This window comes from Mytilus trossulus, chromosome 8 (assembly GCF_036588685.1).
Source record: "Mytilus trossulus isolate FHL-02 chromosome 8, PNRI_Mtr1.1.1.hap1, whole genome shotgun sequence".
NCBI classification, from domain to species: domain Eukaryota; kingdom Metazoa; phylum Mollusca; class Bivalvia; order Mytilida; family Mytilidae; genus Mytilus; species Mytilus trossulus.
The window spans coordinates 11,554,704-11,574,334 of NC_086380.1; the positions used below are offsets into that span (position 1 = coordinate 11,554,704).

At 30.7% G+C, this 19,631-nt stretch overlaps 1 protein-coding gene across 5 annotated transcripts in view; it reads right to left on the minus strand.

Moving 5' to 3' along the window:
* The window catches only part of LOC134728292 (nitric oxide synthase-like protein), a 91,809-nt gene that overhangs the window by 42,306 nt on the left and 29,872 nt on the right, over window positions 1-19,631 (minus strand). For 2 of the 5 annotated variants that reach the window (XM_063592842.1, XM_063592848.1), the window contains exons 1-2: window positions 7,208-7,301; window positions 5,782-5,806 (exon numbers count right to left, since the gene is read on the minus strand). The gene's annotated coding sequence lies outside the window, so the exon portion shown is untranslated. Of the gene's footprint in view, window positions 1-5,781; window positions 5,807-7,207; window positions 7,302-11,996; window positions 12,095-19,631 lie in introns of those variants that run through there. The other 3 variants (XM_063592845.1, XM_063592843.1, XM_063592844.1) reach the window with 2 other exon arrangements.

Genomic DNA, 19,631 nt, shown 5'->3' on the forward strand with positions numbered 1-19,631 from the left:
CGGAACCCAACCCTCTGGATCCGCCACTGTGGAATATTACCCATAAAGCAATCATTTCATTGTCGTCGATATTATAGACTTTGCTTTGGAATCAGTGTCGGATCAAAAACTTTTCATAAGTGGGGGCCCACTGGCTGCCTAAGAGGTCATGAATCAGTGATTCACTATTTAATCATCCAAATCAATGTTTTCCACCTCTAGGAATGTGAAGAATTTAAGACTAAACAATTGGTAAACTTTTAACTTCAACCTCATGAGCACGAACATCAAATGAAATTAATTTTTTTTATTATAAATCACGCAGTTCAAATATACATATAGTTGCAATTCATTTTGCTATATTAATGATTTGGCTGTCCCTTTTCGACCTTTGGTTTGACTGTATATCTTTTCACCCATATGCATGTACAATACTACTGGTTTCCGAGTAAACTGGTTAAAGTGATGTAGTCAATTTATTGACATTTTTGTCAGGACAAGACAACCTAACGAGCCTCCGATACAAGAAATCAAACGCATGTGAAAGATTTTAACGTGTCGCATACAAAAGAATTGTTGATTTTAAAATATTAAATGAAAATTAAAAATTTCAATGTTAACTAATGACTTTAGATATGTTGGCGTTGAATGTCCGATACGACAATGATACCAGAAGGAAATCGACAATAGATATTTGCGTTGAATGTCCGATAGTACAGCTAGTAAGGAAGCGGAACGACATAGGTACGCATATGTCACGTAAAGCCTATATACTTCATCCATAAAGTTAATGGGGCATTGAAATAATTATTAATAATGATTTTTACGTCTCAAATTGCCAACTTTCAATAGAGAATGAGTACATAAATAGAGAGAGAAAGATTAGACTTTTAGAATTTATTGCTACTGCTAAGCTTGAATGCTTGATTGAATATTTTAGCCAATTTATCATATCTTTAAGTACACCTATACGTGGGTAACGACTGATGTCTCTTTGGAACGTGTTGGTGAAATACAAACCCAATAACTACTACTTCAGTCGTGTATATAACGACTTGATCAGAGGCGGATTTAGAGATGTTTTCAGGGGCCCACCCCTCTTTTTGGGGGTAAAAATTAGGTTGAATATATAGGGAATCAATGGAGCATGACTGGAGCTGGTCCCGGTAACTGGAAGGTGGGTATATGGTTAAACTTATTCCCGTTTGTCTATCCGCAGTTTAAATTTCTGTGAAACTTTCAGTGGTGGAATTCTCAGTGGAACTTTCAGAGAATCTTTAATATATAGTGGTATTGTATATCTCCTATTTTGATCCATATTATTACAGTATTTTCCAAAGCCATTTTGATTTGTCATATTTACAAATTTACGAAAGTAGATAATAATCTTGTATGTTTGCTCTCACGTACTGAGTAGTGACTGGATTTCAAATGAAACTTTCATTAAAACTTTACTACACCATACAGAAATGCCATGTTCAATGTCTGTTTTATTTTTTTATATAAGGATTTTCACTTACAAAAACATAGTCTGTCGATTATATAAGTGGACAACATTGTTAATTGACTTTGGTGGGTTTTTTCTGTTTTCCTTTTAGTTATAACGTTAACTGTTCCCTTGCTATCTTACTGGAGCACCTCAGGTCACGCTGAATTTTTTTTAGGATTCTTGCTGCTCTCTCTTGCTGATAGTCAGTCCATAGGCAATCATACCACACCTAATATTGTTTTAGGTAATCGTTATAATAATATGTTTTATCAAATCAAGTTAAAACAAAAATTTAGCTGCAATGTTCCTTTCATTTTGGCTGAAATTTTAAACATTGGAGACAGCAATTTAAACTAATGCCTTTATAATAATAAAAAAAACCGTGGTTAATGAATATAAAAAAGATATTATAAACAATATATAGTGAAATACAGTAGGCCACTTGAATCTGAATTTGAACAATATTCCTTCAATGCAAAATCACAATTTTTACTTCCAGACATATAAGTTGGGATTTTTAAAGATGTGGAAAAGGCTGTATCATCTGATAGATTCTGATGGTCTTATCACGTAATGCGATAAATAAGAAGATGTTACCGTGACAGAAGTAAAATTCCTTTTCTTTTTCAGATTTATAAGAGGGAATTATTGGTCATATGTAATACAATGTAGACATACCAAACACGATACTCGTGCCTAAAGTGACACTAATAACGGGTATTATGGTACTATAGATGATCTTTACAGTATGCGCAAGGCCATGCAAACAAAAAATGATAACAGTCCGCGGTTAACCGTTAAGTACTATTCGTAATGGACACTTTAAAAAAAACTGACGAATGCCTTTTATCATTTCATTTTTTATGTTTTGATATGTGCACAAAATAACGCTTGGCATTTATGAAAGTTAAGTTTTCTCTCCATACTATTCACATTGCTGTTTTTAATATATTTTAAAAATACATTGGCCGATATTAGAGTCTACGGCACCATAGTTTAAGACGTATATGTTAACATTGTCTGCAATAAAAACAACAGTCTGGAATTATAATTTTCCTTTTACCTATAGTTGTTTACTTTTTACAAATTTGGATGAAGCGTTTTCTCATTGACAAACATACCATATCTTCGTCTTTAATGTAACATGTCGCAATACATAGTTATATATAACTAAATGTCATAGCTTAATATAGTACCAATTCTGTTTACTCTGACATAATTAAAGGAACAAATATATTAATTGCTCATATCAGTTAAGTTATGAAACAAATAGAAATATAGATTAAATGTATGAATTATGAAATTAGCATATGAAGAAAGTTGTTTGAATCGCACCTGTTATCAATACAGTTATTTGCTGACCTCAAATATTGACCAATACTGTTCCCTTGATTAGTTCATTAGCACGGGGAGATTTATTGAATTTTATCAAATATTCTTAATTTCTTGACACTGGAGAAGCAGGAATTCACAGTAAAATTTAATTTGTGATTATAGTATATTGATGTGTATTGTTTGTTTTGTTGGATAAATAGACCCACGAACAAGTTATTGATATGAGACGGACCTATAGAGGACTTATAAAAATCTACAGCGCTTTAAAAATGGTAAAATAGGTACAAACAAAAATATGTCTGCGACGCTAATAAAAAATATTATATACTTTATATATTAAAAATTGATATATCAAGCCATAATACAAATTTAGAGTATCAAATATATCATCTAAATGAGGGAAAATATGAAGTTACTTATAGTTTTACGTATGAATATATAAAATTATAATCAAATTATTTGTATTCATAATTTCAGTGATTGGCTAAGGAAAAGATATAGCAGTTAGTTCATCCGACTGCGTCTACCCAAAACTATGAACCACAGTAAATTGGTTGTCTTTACTGACTGTTGAGTTTTCTTTGTTATCATTGGTGTTTTGCAATTAAAAACGACCCCACCCCGTTTTCCCTCGAACTGTGTTTGACCGCTAAAGAAGTAAAAGGGCTACAATAACTTCACCCAGAAAGATAAAACAATATTGCACAAATTTTAAAATCTAAAGGACTATGGGTAATATCAATTTTTGTATCACAAAATGAAAATAATGTTATGTCATTAATTTAACTTCCATCGTTTAGATCGTTTTAAACCAACAAAACGTTTTGATGTTCGCTTTGGAAATTCAGAATATTACCCAAAATGCACTAGATTCTGAAAAAGGCGAATTGTAAGCAGAAAAGAGTTTAGTATAAATAAAGTTGAATGCATTTTTCTCCAACCAGTTTCGCAACATAGTGATAATCATCATTTTTGTTCTCCGACCGGTTTTATAACTTTAGGATATGAATAATTATAACACAGTTATGAAACCGTTTTGAAAAAATGTACTCATTTGCAGTTCTTTTAGTACATTATATGTACACAGCACTTCTTTTAGTTTTGCTTTGAATTAAGTTTAATGCAAAATATTCTTACACTTAACATTTGTGTTGTCAGTTTGCTGACTACAGTTATTTTACCAATGAGATTAAACCTGTTGATATTTACTGCACTGTAGCATGTTGAAAAAAGCCCTAAGATTAAAACAATTGTAGTGATTTATTACTTTTGAATTCAATTAAGGTATTAATAAGTCCTCTCGACATTTTCCTTACAAGATTTGAGATGATAATAGGTTTTCCCTCGCAATAGAATAAAAATGCCATCGTGTAAATTACGGTTCAAACCAAAGCTATATTAAGGGCACATTTTTTATTCACAAATTTCTTTATTTAGTTTTAATTATACAATTGAATACTAGTACAATAAATAACACGAAATGATGCCAATGACTTTTGTATTGTCTGAGAAGGGTCAAATATTTTTTTTTATGCAAATACAATGATTTTGAAGAAAGCAAAGTACGTCCAATGCGCATATGTCTTAATATTGCATTTGCTTTTAAAATAATATGTTTTAGAAGATATTTCTTAAAAATGATTAAGCAGAGGCAATTAAATTTTATAAATATTTAGCTTTCTGTAAAACTTCTAATAACTACCTTTATCTATCGTACAGATTGTCTTTTGAAAAGTGTGATTTCATAGTGGGTACTTCGTTATATCTATGAATTTAAATATGTCGGAAGAAGTATCATATAATCATACATTTTTTTGTGTCGGGGCCTTTAATAGCCGACTACATATACGGTTTGGGTTTTTTTTTCTCATTGTTGAAGGACGTGTGGTTGCCTATGATTGATTACATCCACTTCATTTGAACTTTGGCCAGGCAATCATACCACATCTCTTTATTTTTATACATGCCACTGGCATCTCCAAAAGACGACAGCATAGTTTGGGACGACCTTGGCTATATGAGTAGACAGTATATGTATAGCCATGGTGTTCAACACAACAAGAGGAGAGAATACCAAACAATACTTTTATCCATGATATTGGAGTCTAATACATGAGACATATTGTATCCTCACGTTCTGAACGTTAGACTAGTTGAGCTTTTTAAACTGATATAAGCACCTCTTTATAACATTTGACATGTGACTTTATTGCTTTTTCTGATAGGATTGACGAAACATGTCACCGAAACTTGTTATAACGTTGTAATTAGTTTTTTAATGACAGAAGACCTCAAATTCAGACATTTTCTTTTTCTTAATATATTTTAAAGAAAATCAAAAGTACTAAAAAATCGATTAAATTCTAGCACGAAACTAAATGATATTCCTCAGTATTTATCGACAAGATATTATTGTTAAATTATAAATAACAATTAGCATAAGACACAAAACCAATTGGAAAAATAAAGAAAGGATCTCTTTGGGACAATCCGCGTAGTTAAAGACGAACGAGGCACTAGAAGTCATTCGATCTGAAAGCTTTCGAAAACACTAATCCCTGCGATTATATCGTTCGCTTCGGAAATGTATATCGTACTATAATTTCTAATTGTTGAAATATTTAATGATGTTTTTCGGCTCTGGGGATTTTATCCACTTTACAATCTTTTTTAAATGGTGCAATCAAATATTACTGATCATTTAAAAACGACTTCATCTCAAAACATAACTCTAACTCAGACAGCTTTTTATACATTTAAGTCACATCAAATTTGAAAAAAAACAGTAATAGACTTTGTACCACGACAATATGGTGATGAGTTTGTATTATTATTATCATAGTTTCAATCATTCAAACATGTTCAGTACAAATAAAAACTTTTATTTCCAAACTGAATTTGAAATATAATTAATTAACCCACAACATACCGTCTGTAATACTTTTTCTTAAAAGTCTAAAGAGTCTATAGCAACTTACCATGTAACAGTCATCTGGTCTTTCTCTGTAGAAAAAAAGTACAAAATTATTACTATTATCGCTTAATATTAATTTATTGATATAATTGGCCGGTTACATGACGTTTGCAGGTATTATATATATACAAAAACTAACATATACGTATAAGACGCCCCCAAAGTAGGACCGATATTACGCATTAGAGTTACTCATTTTTATTTGAATTTTTAAATGCTTTTTTGTGTTATTTATATTTTAGTTTTTTGTTTAGGTTAGTGGAATGTGCCCATTAGTCAAACCAACCACGGTTTTAACGAGTCGTTAATTCGGGTTCGGGTTATTTCGCCATTTATATCAAAAAGCAATAAAACGAATATGCATGCATGAATAAAATCATATTTATAAATGAAATAGTAAAAGAATATGATATTTTTGGATTTTAAAAGTACCGTGACTTTTAAAACACAAGTGTGAACTATGATTAATGGTATACCTAATATAAAAATGCTTTTATCGTTCTTATTACAATCTATTATTTAGCAACCCTTTAAAATTTTGTTTAATTCATATCTTGACCTTTTTCAGCTTCACATCAGGGCTTTTTTTAATAATAATTTACGTTGAAATGAACGAAAGATTTCATTGTAATCCGAATAATAAAGTTGATGCGACATTGGGAAAATAATCTAACAAACAAACAGGTAATCTCCGGTTCATGTCATGAAATGTAAATAAACATTGCTACCGAATTTGAACATGGCAGTGGCGGATCCATGTGGAGGGTTCCGGAGGTTGGAACCCCCTTTTTTCGGACGATCAATGCATTGAATAGGGATATATAGTTGGACCCCCTTTCATCCTGGGTTGAGAACTCCCCTATTTAGAATGGGTATATCCGCACCTGCATGGGGATGTGGGAACATGGATAGAAACTTTAAATGAAGACTTTGACGACCGAACATCCAACACATACAGCTTTCGTCTGGCTAATTATACCATATTGCTCTCAGTACATACGTTTTGTTTAAAACATAGTCTTTATTTAACCGTAACTTACAAAGATACATGCAAAAACAACAGTTTGTCTTCTTTTATTACCTTGTTCTGCTGAGAATCAAGCAAAACAAAAGACAGCGGCATGTGATTTAATTACGCAAAGGAACGGAAACCATCAGTGTATTTCTATATAAACAGTCGTAATTGTAAATCAGTTTAAAAGAAAGATAATAAAAAAATAGAAGAATATTTTTTTTTTTTAAATGACGATCATGTATAAATATATTTTAGATTAATGCTTGAGGAGAAATATTTAAAAAATGTATTATCTGTCTACAGTTTATATGCATGTGAAGCAAAATGATAGCAAGCGTTAAAACATTACCGGATTATAAATCACAAAAAGTTCCCGATATTTTCGGTTTAAAAAGTAAAATAATCTCCCACTTACCATAGTCGTTCTGACAAGATTCCATTAAATTATTTGTCAAATGATTATCTCCTCGATTTCTAACCTTTATAACTTTAATATGGAAATTATTGTATAATTCCGAGTGGCAAATTTCATAAGTGTTCACTAGGGTGAAAAAGATATCTTATCTTCTTTTTCCGGAAAAATGAACATATTGCTCCCAATGCGATCAAAAATTAGAATAGTAAGAAATTATCAGTGAAATCAATGCCAATTGGTAAGAGAGGTTTGATGGTGGTTTTATTGATATATTACCGTTATTAACCTCTCGTCAGCACAAGATTAGAAAGGAAACCAATTTGTAATAAATTAATGTATAAATCTTATGATTATTGTTTTGTAGTCGCAGTTTGATGATACCCATGTAATACAGGGGTTGGTATATGGCGTATGTTGGGGTGTTTACTCAATTTGATGATACCCATGTAATACAGTGGTTGGTATATTGTGTATGTTGGGCCAGGGTTGTTTACTCAGTTTAGGGGTAACCGTAGTGCACAGACATATGACTAGAAAATGAATGTCTGTACTAAATATAAAGGTCAAGAAGTCTAATAAGTAAAATACAACTTTTTTAGATGAGGAACTGCAAAATGAAAGGGACTTTTATTTAGAAAATTGTTTCTTCCAAACTGTCTGTCATGGGTTTGTTACATCATGTATGTACACCACATATCCTTTTTTACACCAAGTATATTATAGTATACATATATAAGTTTTTTTTTATAAAGATTATGTTCCGTTTTTTTAACACATTCTTTCTGATAGGGAGTTTTATATTTGAAACAGTTAAAATGTATTCGGTTACTAGTAATTGAACCACATTAAGGTAGAAAATACTTCTACAAGACACATTATTTGATGAAGTTAAACAGTTTTAAAATAGAATTCGTTTGATATAGCCAACTCGAAACAAATTATGAAATCTTTATATTTTTCTTCGTTTATTATCATAATAGCAATGGATAGTTAATGAATAGGGTGGTGTTTTGAAAAGAAAAATTGCATTTTAAAATGTTACTAAGAAAAAAAATATAATGACAATATTATAAGAGTCGACAAACAAACTGTAAAATTAAATTTGGAATGGCTGGAATCTTCAGATTGGCACAGAGCAAAACAAAAATCCAACTAACATAAAAACGAAATGCACTAAGTACTGATTAAAGAGTGATCTAAGTTACTGAAAACTGCAATTAAAATAAGAAGACTAAAGATCAAATCAATCCCGTCGAAGTTGCTGTACAATATTCAACAATGAACAAAAGCTTTACAGCATATAGTTAAGCTAGAATATACCCGAAATGACATGTGCAATTAACGGCTTGATTTATGTACAAAAACAACAAACAAAAATTAAATGTAGTATCCACCAACAAACGACATCCACTGAATTACATCCTCCCAACCATAAGAGAGGGATTTGGCAGGGTCATACTAGTTCAAAGCAATTAAATCTCAAAATATCAATCAGTGCACATCCAACGGGTTTAGTGTAAAGCGCCATAAAAAAAACCAAGATAAGCACTACCGTGTTAATATAAAACAAAATACAATGCAGTTGATCATTATATCTTCTTATTGCGTTATACTTTCATGCATAAAGGGAATTACGAATTTTCGTTCTTTATGGTTTTTTTTTTAGCTTTGTTCGTAAAATCAGACACGTTTTAAATGTCTTCTTTCCTGATTTGTTATAATTCAAAACCACGAAGACTTTATATAAATCATTGATTTATACTATACTATTTTGTAAAACAATACATTAATGTATCATATATTTCATTTGTCATTAAAATTTAAATTTAAGTATCAAATTTTGTCTTTTATTTTTCCATTATCAAATTGAATATCTACCGTTTCAATATAAAAGGCAGATCAAAGCGACGATAAATAGAAGTTCGAAATGACACGAAGCGAACTGAAAAAAATATTACCTTAAACTGTCTCTCGCCGTTTTTCTAACTCTTTGTAGCTGTGTTGGATTTAAGAGTAAATGCCGTTTTATTTTCAATGGCGTACGATTCTACAGAAAAGCCTTATAGAATATCAGTATTCTGTTACGAGAAATCGATATGTTATTTGCAAAATGATATAGAAATTATGAATTTTTAATACAAATATACTTTATAGATATATGTGCAACATAACAACTTAAGTCAGAATGACAAACTCCTCTTATTAAAGTTAAACTATTTCCATAGTTTTCTCATCGTTTGGTCAAAGAGTGTGTCTGCTTCCTGTTGAAAAATTACACAGGAATGGATGCATTGTCGTTTAATAGATATAAGAAGATGTGGTATGAGTGATAGAAGACAACTCTCATGTATGAGTGCCAATGAGACAGCTCTCTATCCAGGTCACAATTTTTAAAAATAAACCATTACAGGTCAAAGTACGGTCTACAACATGAAACCCTGGCTCACACCGAATAGCAAGCTATAAAGGGCTCTTTTATACTTTTTTCCTTTTAAAATGATTAAGTGATCAACGACCAGTGGCAAGTATTTCATGCATGTTCAAGACGAAAACATACTCCATTTTGTATTAGACTGGCCAGCAATTTGACATGGCGCTGATTAATGAGGATTAATGCAGGAAGATGGTAGAATGTTGAGATATTTCACGAAGCATCATACCTTAGATTTGTAAATTCAATACAACAAAGTGCTGATAGTCATAAAATAGGGATATAACACCGGTCATTGAAAATATCACTTTAAAATTGTTTACTTGAAGTCAGATGCCAGTGCCAGTCTTCATTTTAGTTGAGGGTGCACAAAATAATAATAGTAAACTTCATTATGTACCAAAACACGAGGAATAGCTGGGGTAAAAAAGTATTGTCATGTCTTTATTTCTCCCATCCAGGAAAATAAACCTTTGGTAAAGCGGGAGGTTCATACATTTGAATGTTTATTTTCAATCTACACAGATACAACTTTCTAAATGTTAAATTATAAAAGAATTTTAACGTGACAAGACCAGACCGGTGTACGCTCTGGAAATAGGTTTATTTTTGGAATTGTAACGCGATATGGACTATGAAAAAAAACCGAAAATATTAGTCACCCGAAAGATCTTTGGATTTTGTATGTATATGGTGTTCTTTTTTAATTTCTTATGTCAATATCAGCAAAGTTAAACATTTTGTTTCCCAGTTTCAAAAGATTCTATTAAAATCATCTTGAAAAATTGAAAATACAGCATTCATGTATTTGCATGTATATTTCTAATACCACAGTTTAACAGTTGCGTGTATATTTCTAATATCACAGATTTACTAATACTTTCTTTACACTGTACGAATTAGTGTTCAGAAATAACTCAAAGAAGAGTTACTTTACTATTATACTCACATCATCTATCTGTTTTGTCGGTGTTTTCATTGAATAATGTTGAAAATAAGACGGCTATAACAAAATAGCAATACAAATTCGTAATTCATTATTGCGACTAAAATCCAAGACGAAAACAACACTGCCAAATACAACACGGTAAAAAAAATACGAAACAACACGGTCAAAAACAACTCCAAAAAACTTTCAAACATTCAAACACCTGCAGTTCGCTATATGTAAATCACGTACCTGTTTTAAAGTGTTTTTTTTTTGGTTTTTTTTGTTTCTTGTTTGGAAAAACTACTATATATCAATACATGGTGTCTAATACAATCAAACGATGTATAAAACTATGACAAAAAACAACCCGGGTCCCTTTATGTTTAACCCACAAGCTCAATATTGAATCCAAAACAGTGACCTGCTTTTGTTTACATAAACTCATCATAGTTACACGGATAAAAAGTTATGTACATCAGATGCCAGTTACGTCTACAAAAGATACATCCACGTTCTTTCTTTTATTGCGAAGGTTGCAATCTAATACCGCATTATCTAATTTAGAATTTATCAAAATATATCTCATAAAAAAGTCCGTTGGCGAATCGCTGATTTCCTGGTGGATGGTATTTACAAATAAAATCTCTACAAAAAATTGACGTCGAGTAAAGCAATACCGCTCTATAACCACGTGTGACTATCATTGAACTACGGGAACTTATAAAATAACGATAAAATTATCTATTTTGGGGAATGAACAATAGTTGGTAGATAATTTTGCACACTTAACTGTAAAGTAATTTAGCCGTCTACATAAAAGTTCTCACTGTAGTGAAAACAATGCAGAAGTATGCTCAATATATATCGTGATTTCCGTTTATTCTTTTTAACCATATTTTTCCGAGGAAAACAAGAATATGTCAATTGTTTAGAATTTATCTTTGAGTTCGCTATTTTCCTGTACCAAGTCAGGAATATGACAGTTCTTGTCAATTTGTTTTTGATGCGTTTTGTTATTTGATTTTGCCATATGATAATGGACTTTCCGAACTGATTTTCCTCTAAGTTCAGTATTTTTGTGATTTTACTTTTTGTTATACTTTTTCCTTTATATTCCTGTATTATATTCGCCAATGGATTTATATAAATAATTTTACATTTTCAGCATCACTTCGTTAATTGGACCGAAATCCATAGATCTGGCAAATGCCATTTTAGTTTACGATGTAATTGTTAAACGGTTTTCAACCTACAAAACTAGGCAGAAAAGTGCCATGTATCATTTTTTTAATAAGAATACGGTTTTAACATTTTGTAACTATATGTAGGATGAAACAACCGTCAAGTATCCTCTAAATGTGACACTCCTTTTATGTATGTCATCCGTTTTTATATAAATATCTTATTAAAACAAATAATTTACTCACTTTTAAAAATCCAATTATTGCATGGTTCTTAGTATTCCGAGAGTACTATAAAAGTTTTCAAGAGTCAAATATGAAGACTGTTAAATGCCAGCTATGCCTGTACGTATACAAACACTATTGACATTTGTCTTATCACCTGATATTTTTAAAAATTTCAATAAAATTAGACAGCCATGCCCTTATGTAATACAGTCCTTCTGTTTGTTGAATTATATGTGTACTTTAAATCAAAAGTACCAATCAACTATTAATGGTGCAGTTGGTTTTCAAGAACAATTAAATACTTGTCCCTTGTTCATTTCACTGTAAATAGAATTTAATTAGAAATTATTATATATTGGACAATAAACTTATTGCTCTCTGAATGATTTTATGATTTTGATGTTTATTCAACAGATGGGTATGTTTATCAGGAATTATAAAATTTTAGTGTTTTAGGAACGGTTACGATAATAAAACCGGAGTATATATGGTTCAAAGAATGAAAGGGAAGGTCCCATTCATAATGAAATATTCATATCTTTTCCTATTTCCTGCAATGATAACAGAATAGGATATTGGTAATCGTATCCTTTTCATTTCAGGAAACCGTGTTGAGATCGTCGTTATTTGTTAAAAACAATACAACTATAGAGCCAATTAGAATTAGTTTTGATTGTGATAATCTGACATTTGCACTACATTAATCTAAACATTTCTAATTAGCGAGTACCATCAGCGAAGAAGTTATCATTTTCAATAATTATCGCCTAATTATTTGATGTATTTGTATATTATGAGATATTACGTTACAACAGGTGGCAGCAATACAATAACAAAGGAATCAGCAAAGCAAACATCATTATATGTCACATAACAATCAGGGGAAACAAAACACAATCATCGAACACACCGAAAGGGTAAAACAACACCAGGTTATAAAGACAAACATCTATCCACACAAAAAAAACATACAAAAAGTAAAACGTTTGCTTCAAAAACATGAAAAAAATAGTTATTGTCCAATTGTGACCCTATCGGGTCGCTTAAACGTGGTAAACATACGGTCATTAACTGCCAAGAGTATAATAACAATAATACAGAACTTCGAGGAAAATTTTAAATAGAAAGTCCCTACGCAAATATAAAAATCAAAAGCTTTTTGAATTTTCCTCGGAGTTCAGTATTTTTTATCACTTTACTTTTTACATCTAAATCTTAATGATTTGCCTTTTTCTTTTTTTTCTTTTTTTAAACAATAAGAAATACACCAAAATGAAATATTTTTTCCAGTTTCTTGCATCCAAGCTTTATAACTTCCTTGTACGACAAGGCTACAAAATTGGTGTTAAAACTATTAATGTTCTTTGATATTCACTCCCTTATATAACTCGTACAATTACTTTATTCGACCATTCCACATCAAACGTAATTGTCTATATTGTAATATAACAAGTTATTCTTATCATCATGAGCGTTATAAATGGCTGGACTATAGACATAGGTGTCGTCCAATAATAAAATTGTAACCATCTCTCATCCTCTTGTCATTCATATAAAATATATTGACAAGCGACAATTACCATTGTCTTAGAAAAACCAAAATTGAGCTCAATATTGCGAACAAATAGATTTCAGTGTAATAAACGACACCTCAAACACGGCGATGTCAGTTATAATCAATGTATTCGACAGATAGACAGTATGAATATAACGACACTAACACATCAATTATGTCTCCGTCAACATATAGCTGATTTCTGTTGACTTTCTTCAAAAGATATGCATTTCATAGGACTGAATTGAGACGTGCGTTAGTGGGAATGTTTTACGAAAGTTCTTAAAATGAACCGAACCAAAATTAAAATTTGTATGGCTACTATAGTCCTGCAATCTTGTGTTTTCATCTCCTTATTTCGGCCTCTTCAAATATTGAGTATATTGCACATCAATAAACTGTCCATATTACACACATGATAAATACATTTGAACTAAATAATGCAGTACTTTTGTGTAGCTTTGATATATATTTAATGCATGTATGTTAAGTTTTCTGTATCTTTTCTTTGTATAAAATATCAAATCATTCGAATCACTAGGGTTGTTGTACCCCAGGTATGTTTTGCCTTATTTGACAGAATCTGTTTGAACTTGTGGATGTTAATGCTTTTTGTTTTTGATTTGACATTTCAACTGTCTTTATTCGAGCTTCACTCATATAGACGAAACACGCGTCTGGAGTACACAATTATTAACCTGGTATCTTTTATCAATTGTGTTTTTGTCCGAAGCCTCAGAGTTATTAATGTTAGTTTATATTACACAATGTGTTAGTGTTTTGTATATGTTTGTCTAAATAGAACAGGAAATTAGTTCAATTTCAGAGCACTAAGTCTTGATTTCATCCTTGTCTGCATCTTTAATGTTCGTGTTGCTCAATAACATACATTCTTTAAGGAATGACTGTCATATTTTTTCTGCCTATGAAGAAATAACATAAAAAATGTGGTGCACACTGAATAACGTGCGTAGCGGGTTATTTAAGAGTGTGCAACACATTTTTTTAAATGTTATTTTGAATAGACAGAGAAAATATGACAGTCATTCCCTATGATTTAATTCTAAATTCCATTCTAAACCTGAGAAACCCATGCAAAAACGTTATTGACGTCACGTCACACGACTAAATTATGTCCATGGGGTGATAACAAAATAACACCAGCCAATCGGGAGACGCGTTACATCCAAAATTGAATTATTTGTTGATGTTTTATAATACGGCAATTGCAATTTAATTTCGTAATACCATTCAAATTCTTTAAATGTGTGTTTAATCTATTTGAACGTTGTTCAGTGATAAATATATACGCTGATTTACGTTAAACTGTTCAGATCAGGATTGACTGCAAGAAAAATATCCGAAGAAAGTTTAAAACCATGCGAGCACCGACCTGGTGGTTTCATGGAAATACATTTTAATCGTATATTTTTCGTCCTAAATTATGAGTAAGTGAACTAATTATTAACTGTAACTTCAGTAACTGGTGTTGCCCTTAAATAATAGCCGAATATAATTTTCTAGCATTGTTTTCTTTTTGGCTTTTTAATTTTAGAAGGGATAGTTTTGTTTTTTTGATTTTCAATTTAATGTTTCGGATTGCGACCTTGGTATAAATCTTACAATTTCTATAGACAAAAATGTTATTAAAATCAAATCGGCTTATACACGAATATTATATCCCATTACATTCAAAGAGAGAATATTGCACAAAGTTATTCAAAGAAACAATACTGATGTATTTTAATCAATCTACAAAAGTTAATTGGTCTATTATAGATCAGTTCAGAAGTGCCAACTAGATTATTTCTTCAAGAATTGTCGACAGTCAATGGCGTTAGTTGATTCATATATTGCATATACACAATGTACATACATTGACGTGGAACAGAATAATTCGATAAATACATATATAAATATCAAGGGTACCAGGATTATAATTTAGTACGCAAGACGCGCGTTTCGTCTACATAAGACTCATCAGTGACGCTCATATCAAAATATTTATAAAGCCAAACTAGTAATAAGTTGAAGAGCATTGATAATTTAAAATTCCAAAAAGTTGTGCAAAATATACGGCTAAGGTAATCTATGCCTGGGATAAGAAAATCCTTAGTTTTTCGAAAAATTCATCAAAATTTGTAAACAGGAAATTTATAAAAATGACCAAATTATTGATATTCATGTCAACACTTCATGTCATATACCCGAACATATATTTAAGTGTTCTCTCTATTACTTCATCATCAAAAGAACAACGAATAAAACAAGTAGTAAACTTTAGTTTTTAATACTATGGCGCATAAAGTAGTAAACACCTGTTCAATAGTCATAAACATTTTAACTGAAACAAATCCGGGTCACAAAACCAAAAGCGTGAGAAACACCTATTTCAGGAACGATTCGAATCATATTCCACAGGATATATATACACTTTCATTTTATAAAATAGTGAAATGCTGAAGATTATAGATATAAATAAAACTAAATAAAGTAGATAAGTTTAAATTGCTGTCTTTGTAGTTCATAATTATTGGAGGTTTGATAAGAAAGAAAAAAATGTGAGTATATGTTCATGAGTAAGCAACCATATTAGTAAAGGAATTAAAAAGACATAATCTGGAATTCAGTAGATTTCGTTTGGTTATGTGGGTCAATAGTGTTTTCCGTTTCTCGTTTTTGTATTAAGATTAGACCGTTGATTTTTCCCGTTTGAAGAGGATGTTCCTGGGTTAATAAAATCCTATTCCTTAACTGGAATTTACTAAAATGAGCAATATCAGACCTAACTTTTTATCATTTGATTTATTTCCAAAGTTGTTCAGCTTTGTAATTGATGTGGCCATCTTAATATTTTTATTTGAGTATTTCTATTGTGACCTGTTTAGACGAAAAGCGAATATAAAATACGTAATAATAAACCAAATTAGGTTCAGGTTAGCGGAGGATTACGTGTTCACAAATTTGAGTATGTGATTGTCGCCAGTCGTGATGTTCCAATTCAGTGGTTATGTGTAAGTACTGTAAATACAGACAACCCTTTCGAAATAAAAAAAAAACTCATCATAGATACCAGGACTACATTTATTATATACGCGAGACGCGCGTTTCGTCACAAAAGACTCATCAGTGACGCTCGAATCCCAAAAAGTTAAAAATGCCAAATAAAGTACGAAGTTGGAGAGCATTGAGGACAACAATTCCTAAAAGTTTTGCCAAACACAGTTAAAATAATCTATTGTATATTCCACGAAATATAAAGAACATTAATAGATATACATTGTTTTAAATTCGGAAATTAGTTCTTTTTTATCTTTTGAAATATTTGACAAATTACAGCAATTCCTTCTTGACATTTGAACGGAAATTTATTATTATTTACTTTGATGTTGAGAAAAATAATCATGTGAAATAAAATTAACTATAATCGATTAATTGATTCTTGTTTAAATAACGTCAAAAGTTTAACCGTTTGAACAATACTCTCTCTGTTTTATAAACCAAGTAATGAGTGGACAATTTATTTCTACCTAATTTGTGTGATAGACTCTTCATATTGCCAATAAAATCAATTTTAAATTAATTTATTTTTCTTGATTTTCAGACCAGTTTCCTGTTGCATCCCACCAATATAAATATGTACGTGTATAAAATACATTTAGAAGATTTTAAACGTGTCAATAATAGTATCTGACCCTATTTCAATCAATAGAATAAATATTTCAGCTAATTAAAGATTCTTAAATTACACGCAAAAAGCCATGCTGTTTTACATGAGTATTTGAACGTTGTACATTTAATTCCGATGAATATTGAAAAATACAATGTTCCTTTCGGATCTATTAAATAAATAACAAATACATGTTTAAAATGCATTAAGAGTCATGTATCATATCAGAAATAATTAAAATAAACCAATTGGTAACTTATTAAACGGTCATAATAATTGCATACGGTTTATTTCTAAAATATCGGATAATGCTGAACATGCAAATATGTGTTTTTCAATCTACTTCCGTCAAAGAGTAGTACATCCCTGCAACATGCTGGTCTCACTGAGATAAATGTTGTTTCTAAACATATTGAGTGCACACGAACTGTAAGATCGTTTAAGAAAGGACAATTTAATCAAGCAATCCCATAAAGGGAATTCATCTGCCGAATAACATATAGTGGCATGGACAAAAAGCAAATCGCCAATAAGATTATACATAGTACGGTCAAACGATAGAGGAAACAACTTATTTAATATGACATAGACAATTTAACATTTAAGTTTTAAACATACAACCCAGTTGAGGTCAGGGTACGTATGAAACAAGCAGAAGATAGAAATTAATGTAAACCAAACCAATTACACTCAAGTAGTAGTAAAAGAGTCTGGTCATTTGCAGTTCTTATTCTAGTAAATATAATTTGAAATTGAAACAAACACTTAATTGTAAACACACAAAATCTCTCAATGTGTAAACACATGAAATTGGTAAATTGGGTGAGTTTTATGCCAAGCATATCCTTTACGACAAAATAAGCTGATCTGAATTTTGGTAGTTCTGTGGTTTATGGTGCTGAATACCAGATGCGCATTTAGTAGTCATAAGTCATATCAGTGTGGCTCACATCAAAATAATTCAAACAAAATAAAAGGGCTGAATAACTTTAAAACAAAATTCCGTGAATTGCGGGGTATGGGAGCATGAACATGCCACCAATTATAAATAGTATAGAACCATATATCTTGGTTTTACACCTTCTACTTGTAATTCATGCTTATAGGATTCTTTAACTGATTTTGTGTAAAAACATTTCAAATCAATCATAATACAGTGTAATGAACTAAAGTTAAAAACCAATAAAAGTGAAAACTTAATTACAGTAAATTATTTCCATTCAACATGCAACGACAGAAAAATCAGGCATAAAAACTTTAACAAATGAATAGCTCTTTTTTACAAACAATGTTAGACATATCTCTTAAGGTTGTACCAAACACTTTCACTAAAATTACAGAAACAAAATAAGACAACATAAGGACCTCCGTGATCATCCATCCCTCGAATGTTGGTGGGGTTTGTTTGCCTAGTATCAAGTTTTCTATGTAGTCTTTCGTAGATTTGTCTTTTCGTCGTGTTTGTCATGTATTGATAATACCGTTTTCATTTTTTTTTATCTACATGTACTACTTTTATTATTATTTTTTGGTATATCATACTTTTTCTTCCTAAATATCATAAATACTATATATTAAAAATGAATTTTAAACTTCACAATGAATTCATTTAAATTATTATGTATGACAAAGACTGAGTCTGAGCAGTTAACATTAAGTTAAAGTCGAACTGATTCCTCTGATTTATCATCAATTTGCTTGGAAATACAACGTCGAAATGAGAATGACGTAACGATAGAAGTGAAGTATTTTTGAAGAAGGCAATTCACGTGGTTACAAACATCTCTTATTCTCATTTTAATAGGATATAACGATGAATATGATATTGGATTTTGAGAACACTTTGGGGTACACATGCTTCTTTGAAGATTATTTCTCTGAATGTATACTTTCAAAATATCGCATCTCTATATAATTACTCAAAGGAAAATTCAAAACGGAAAATCACTAATCAAATGGCAAAATGTAAAACTAAATCACATCAAACAAATGGACAACAACTGGCATATTCCTGACTTTTTATTGCAGTTCAGTGATGTTGTTAATCCGTTGTTTTTTTCTCTATTAGTTGATATGTTTCCTTCGGGTTTAGTTTGTAACCCAGACTTTTTTTCGTTTTATCGATGTATGACAATTGAACCTACTTCAATTTACAAATTTTTTGTTGTTGTGAAAATGTTAATTTTCAAAATGAAACATCTTGGAAAATATAAGTGGCACATATAAGGGGTTAAATTAAGGGAGATAAGAACATACATTATAACCTCATACACCTTCCAAAAAACTGCAATCGCGTCAATCTTTTTATACATTTTAAGTCCTATATAACAATTCATATTCCAATTTATGTAACAGAATTTTGATCAATTAAAATGAACTATAATAGTTTGTAATGTTTCAATGTTGAACAGCAAATTTCAAAAGATTT